The sequence below is a fragment of the Lygodium microphyllum genome, chromosome 9 (assembly GCF_053477565.2).
Source record: "Lygodium microphyllum isolate KBCC chromosome 9, Lygodium_microphyllum_v1.1.10, whole genome shotgun sequence".
NCBI classification, from domain to species: Eukaryota; Viridiplantae; Streptophyta; class Polypodiopsida; order Schizaeales; family Lygodiaceae; genus Lygodium; species Lygodium microphyllum.
In genome coordinates, this window is record NC_141143.1 from 57,426,205 (window position 1) to 57,433,436 (window position 7,232).

The following is a 7,232-nucleotide window of genomic DNA, read 5'->3' on the forward strand; positions in this document are numbered from 1 at the left end:
TAAACAAGATATTGTTCTTGTACTTTGAGCTCTCTCCTTCCTCTTGTGCACACATTCCAATGCTGCAACTCTACTTTCTCTCACCTTCACCCCTTTGCTTGGGTCTTAAACTTTTGTTCCAATGCCCCATTATTACCTCATTAGTGCTCATGCCTTGTCAATAGATTTCAATCCTATTTTTCCCTTCTTTTTGCCCTAAAGCAATTTTCTTCAATCTCTCGATCCTATCCTACTCTAAATGCAACAAAAATCACAACTCAAGTAACGAAATAATTTGTCCTAATTTCCTAATCATCAAAACCCAAAATACTTACTTGCATTGAAAGTTAAACTCCAAAATCTCCTACCTACATCAAGCACTATTTTGGGGGTGAAACCCTACTTTGACGCTCAATTTGAAGCACCCAAGTGCTCAAGCTTGAATTTGTTGGTCCCGACAATGGAACCAAAATGTAGTGGGAGCTCAAGCTTAACCACCAAGATCCACAGGCCACTTATTGTTCAAGCATTTTAAGTGAGCTCTAATGGCTATCTCTCACCTAGTCAATGTGCCTCCGATCCCACGGGTGTAGTGAGCTTACCTTGATGCCCGAATGAGTGGCCTCCTCCTGCAAGCACTTCAGTAGCTCCTCAATCCTAGTTGTGAGCTTAAGCAACCTAAAGCCTCCTCCTTCAAGGTTCATCCTCCATAGCCATGTGTGGGTCAAGAGAAGAGAAGAGAAGATAAGAGAAGAGAAGAGAAGAGAAGAGAAGAGAAGAAGAGAGGAGAGGATGGAGAGCTTCTCCACCATAGTCCCTCACCCTCACACACTCACTCCCTCTCACTCTCACACTCCCTCTCTCAAGAACAAGCACACACAAGCAAGAAGGAGGGAAGGAGAGAGAAAGAAGAATCCACTTTAGCCACGCATAAAAGAATGAGCTTATCATTCAATTTTTGAGTTTCTATACAAGCCTTAAATCCTTTGGGTACCCATCCCCTTTTTTACATGACCAAGCATCTTGCCAAGGTCTTCTTTCCTTATTCCCTTCTAGTTGACTTATCCCTTCACCTATGCTCGTCTAGATTTTACAATTTTCATAGGAGGGAGCCTAGTACTCTTTTACATCGGAGGGAGCCTAGTGCTCATCTAGATTTCACAATTTGCATAGGAGGGAGCCTAGTGTTCTTTTACAAAATTTTGGTGATGCCTTTGCCTTTTAAAATGAGAATTTACCTTCAACTTGACCTTATTGCACTCACTTTTGACATTTCCTCTCTAATTTTTTTAGCTGAGCTACCTTTTTTGCATTATTTCCTATTTTGAAAAGTTTTTCCCCATCTCACATTAGGGTTAACTGGAGATTTGACATGGATAAAGGCAAAGAGAAGGCACTTGATGGTGTAATAGGTCTATTGACATCATGATACGGTTTCATTGACAGCTTGGATAGTGAGCTTGGTATACCTGTAGCTATTACACTTGGTGTTAAGTAGAGGTATGTACTACCTCATGAGAGAGTAGAATTGCATAGTGCATCACAGATATGAATATCACATGAAGAAAGAAAACTTTTGATAGATTTACCTACTTTGGATACTCAGCTAAACACTATATACACATGACAAAATTAATGAAGTGCAAAGAACCCATGTCATTTGTAGAAGCATAAAGGATGAGAATTGGTGTGAAGCAATGGATGAAGAATATGATGCTTTGTTGAAAAATGGAAGTTGGGATCTGGTCAAGCTACTTGAAGGCAAGATGTCTATTGGATAGAAGTGGGTTTCCAAAGTTAAATGTAAATCTGAAGGCTCAGTTGAGAGATAGAAAGCCAGGTTAGTTGTGAAGGGTTATGCTCAATAGTATGGATTGGACTATGAAGAGAATTTTAGTCATGTTGTAAAGATGGTAATTGTACAAATTGCTATTGCATTAGCTGCATCTAAAGGTTGGAACCTATATTAGATGGATGTAAATAATGCTTTTTTGAATGGTGACTTGAAGGAAGAAGTCTATATGGATTAGTCAGAAGGATATGTACATCTTGAATATCCATCTTATGTTTGCAAATTGAAGAAAGCATTGCATGGTCTGAAATAGGCATCATAGGCATGGAATACAAAAATTAGATTGTGCTTATAGAGACTTGGTTTTAAGATGGGCAAAGTTGATCATAGCTTCTTTACTAAGAAGATAGAGAATGGCTATGTGATTTTGGTGGTTTATGTAGATGACTTGGTCATTACAGGTGATGATACATAGGGGATTGATGAGATCGAATCTATGTTGCAAAAAGAGTTTTAGATAAAATATTTGGGAGAGCTGAAAATTTTCCTTGGTATTAAGGTCATATGCACACCTCAAGGAATATGGATGTTGTAAAAGTAGTATACACACAATATGCTGGACAAGTATGGTATGCTCCATTTAGAGTAGAATGCCAAGTTGATAGTTGATACAGGAGATGAGATTGAGAATGTGATTATGTATAGATAGATGGTTGGTAGTTTAATTTATCTTACTATTACTAAACTTGATCTCTACTGAGTTGGGTCGATCAATCACAGTTCATGTAGAAGCCAAGAAAACCTCATTTAGATGTTATAAGAAGGATTATGAGGTATGTAAAGGCTACACTACACTATGGATTGTTTTATGAGTATGGTAAACCTCTTTAGCTTACAAGATATAGTGATGTAGCTTGTGGTAGCATCATGACTAGTTGGAGTAGGAAGAAGCAACCCATTGTGGCTCTCTCAAGTACTGAAGCATAATATAGAGGTGTAGCCTTAGCTGCATGTGAAGCTATTCAGCTAGTTAAGATGCTAGATGATTTGGGAGTACAAGTGGATAAATGAGTTAAGCTATATTATGATAACATGAGAAGTGTGCTTTTGGCAAGTAATGTTGTTTATCATGCTAAATCGAAACACATAAAAGTGTATTGTCATTTCATCAAGAAAATAGTACTTGGAGGCAAGATAGATCTTATCCATGTGAAGACAGAAGACCCAATAGCAAACATATTTACCAAATCACTTGGTAGAGATAAGTTTACTCATTTTAGATTGCTACTTGGGATACAGAAGGCGACTTGAGCTTGAGGGGGAGTATCATAAATCAAGCTCATTGGGATATAGAAGGTGACTTGAGATTGAGGGGGAGTGTCATAAATCAAGCTCATTGACTCTCAACAAACTGTAGATTAGGTGCCAATCATGTGTGCTTTAGTACGTGAGTTGGGGCAATGTGTTTAAGAGATAAACCTATGTTTTATACCATTGTAGTGAAGTGTGTAAGAGTTAGAGAATGAATGGATAATAAAAAAAGAAGCATGAGAGTACTCCGGTCTCAAATCTTACTCAATGTCTGTGGCTCTTTCTCTCTCTTTGAATGTGTAACAAAGCACATAGGTAAACTACTATTATGACTAGACTTCTCGTGAGTTTTCAACTATTGGATATAGATCCAAATGACATCAACCCCCTCTAAACCTGCACATTCTTTGGCGGCATGTGCCACTTATCTTACTCTTCATCATGATCAAGTTCTTTTTCTTTGTCTTCATTACCTTCCTCTTCCTCTTTCTTTTCACATGCCTACCTAACAATTCCCTGGCAGCTCGTTTTAGTGATTCATTGGGAAACTATCCTAGACGGCTTTGCCCGGCACTCATGAGAATGCACGGAGTCTATCATGTAGGTTTCCCAGAGTACACCCTGTAAAGGAAGGTACCGACCATCCCCACTAGGATCAACCTATAAGCTTGGGGTCCTAATTTGACAAACTGAGGTTTCAATACATTAGCTAGCTCCATCAGAACTATCCCACAAGGGCTTCTTGTCCGATTAGGGTGATCATAGTTACCCTTGGTTCATGGAGTGTAATGCTTTTTTCTAGTAACTGGTTAGGATTTAGGGAACCATAATGGAGTTTTGGCACAATCGCTGCATCTTTCCCCTAAGATAATTTCTTATCAGGGTTCCCTAGGTAAGTCAATGCTCAGCTCTATCTAATTTTACCTAATTAACATTTCGTTCAATCTCTTGAGAGAAGCTCCCAGCTTACCGGGACCACCCATCCATAGGATGGATTCATCAGGGATCTCACCCACCCATTTCCCACAAATGGTTTTCTTTAGTTTTCTAATCACCTATCACATTAAGTTATGACATATAAAAGAAACTTTGTTAATTAACTCATTATCACAGCTTCCTTTGCGTAATCTTACGGCACAACACAAAGATAAAGAAAATAGTCTTTTGGCAAAACATATTTATTTATTATTTCACAAAGTTATTTACAAAGATTTTTCCCTTCTACCTACACATAAGGTAAACCTCCATTTACCAAAAAATCCCTTTTTTTTGTGCAGAAGAAAAGAAACCCTCCAAGTTTTAATTCCCTTCACTAGTACTAGGGACTCTAGGATCCCTTCTTGATTCATTGTGAGGGTGAAGCACTTCTTAGGAGCGATCGAGAGATTTATGGCCAGAGCACCCTTGACACTCCTGCCTCCTCCTGCCCAATGAATTCCTCTCACCGAGTGACCTCTCGCTGTCAGGGCCGGTCCAAAGCTCCTCATGGTGGTATAAAACAATCCCCCTTGGAGCAGGGTTCCACGTCTAGCTGTGGGGGAGGCATAGTGCGATTTTCCTTTTATTATTTTGATTATTTATTTGCAATCAAATCTAACTCCTGCAAGCACAATCAATCTTTCCTGTGCAACCATCAATGTGTGCACAAATACAAAAGAAACAATAAGTGTTTTTAGCATAGGAAGCAGCCCCACCCAAATCTAGGGTTTCTCTTTTAAGGTCCCAGCTTATTCTTAGCATTTTACTTCCTACTTGCAACTCTTTTTTGGGATCCACAGGTTATTTCACGAATATGATTCATTATGAGAAGTCTATTTTATCCTTATGAAAAATTTGGTATTTCTGCCCTAAAAGATAATATGGGCATTTATGCCTATGGCAAGCAATTCATGTGTTGCCATGCTTAGTAGGATTTCAAATGCTTTTCCAAGTCTGTTTAGACTTTAGAATTTGTATCGACAAATTCTTATTAATGTCCAACAAGTCCTACAGACTTTTGATATTTATTTAATTTCTTGATACTGATAGTTCCAGGGTTGTCGAGTATTTCATAATTGTTTTCACTTCAACATTCTTGAAATTTTAGGTTGGGTTTTCTCGCTGATTCATATGTGGGTCTACTCATGATATTGACGCTCTCACTAATATAATCATTAATATTAGCATTGCGTGTGCTTTCAACAAGAAAATAAATTTTATTTTATTTTACTCATATTTTGTGGTTTAATTTATAATATGTGGCCATTTTTCAGACTTTCAATGTTATTTAGAAATATCAATTTTCATTTAGCTATGTCCTAAGTGCAATGCTGATTGTTTTTTTGAATATTTTATTCTAGGCAATGCAAAAATCATAAGTGTAATTTTTATTTCATCTTTTAGACATCGAATTATATTTCTACGCATCTAATTTATGTGCCTCTAGTATATATTTTCCTATATAATTTTCAATTGATTTAATGCATTGATTATTTCATGATATTATCTAAATTATTTTTTATAAACTATTATAAAATAATACATGTCTATTTGTTATTAGAAAAATAATTTAGAGATAGTCACTTTCAAGGAAAAATTATAAAATATTCCCTTCCCTAACAATGTCTACCATTTTTTTGTTATTATATGATCACACGTGTCTTTAACTAAATAATGATAAATATCACAAGTTAAACCATAATTAAAATATTTTCTTAAGGACATGCATAAAATATTTTTCCAAGTAAAAAAGTATTTTCATTTTCCTAAGTGGTAGTTTATATGCATTTTCATTAGAATGCATTTATAATCATTTAAAGATAAATAAAGCAACAAGCTTATAAAATATTATTTTTTTCCAAACCAATGAGATGTTACCTCTCTCAAGTTTGCTATGATGGGAGTCTCACCAATTCCTACTGTGTCATTTTCTCCATTGGCTGAGTTTCTTACTTAAAATGTGTTTGTTGAATTTTTGTGACCTCGTGGAGCCATGCGATATTAGGAGAAATTGACGTGGTAGTTCAAGGAGAGTAGGTGGTGGTCTTGAAAAAAATTTGTCAGCATTTCGCCTAGCGATTTGGTCGTATGGGACAAAGGCATAACAAGGGGTAGAGAAAATGAGAATGAGGTAGAAGGGGGGGGGAAGGGGGGAGGGATATTTTCGTCTTTCAAGGCTCAAAGCTTCAATGGATAAGAGAAGTAGAGAAAATTTTCCATCATCAGGAGGTCTTTCTTCTTGCTTTCTTTGTGAAGGACAGGGGGTGTATTTATAGGATGAGGGGGAGTATGCAGTCAACTGATTCATTTGGCTACTTGTCAAGAGCCAATTGAGCTTTATTAAGTATTCATTTTGATTGCTTACCTATTGGATGGTGGCATGGGGATGTTTTTTAATGCTTTCTATTTTGTCCTATTTTTTAACAAATGTCTTTTTTTCTTCAAAACGACTTCTTCTGGTGGTTTTTTGCCTAGTTACTTCATGACTTATCTAGTATATAAAGTCATGTAATATTCTTTGATACTTAACTTGCTCAATATCATGCTCGTTCTTACGCATTCTTCATCTACCGATTGAGAATTTTGTGAAATTATCTTGTGATTACGAAATCAATGCGATGATCCTTAATGCATTAAATGGAATTGGAAATGCCAAATCAAATATAATGCTGGAAAGCTGGAAACATCAATGCATCTTCTCATGCCGGATTGTAGAATTGATTTAATGCGAGACTCGATATCAAGAAAATTATGTGTAGTCACTTATGTGATAGCTCGATGAGAAATTTTTAAAATGCCTCAAGCCTTAATTGTTTCTTGATATGAAGTGTTGTGGTGGGAATATTACATTTCTCTAGTGTCATTTTAATTTTCTTTATAAGTAGTAGAATCTCTTCTCTCAAATATTTTGATATGTTTTCTAGCTTTGGGTATCTTCAACTCTGTCCCATCTAGCTTGCATAGAGAATATGTAGGATGTGATCGTATGCATGTTTGATGATGTAGGGCCATCTCTTAAAAAACTTATTGATGGTACTATGGTGGTTATCCAAACTATTTTCATCCACAAGTACCCAATCTCCTTCAATAGCTCTAGGTCAAAGTCTATGCCTCTCGTTGAACCTACCTTTGTTTCTTAACTTGGATTCTTTCAGTCTTTGTATTTCAAGAC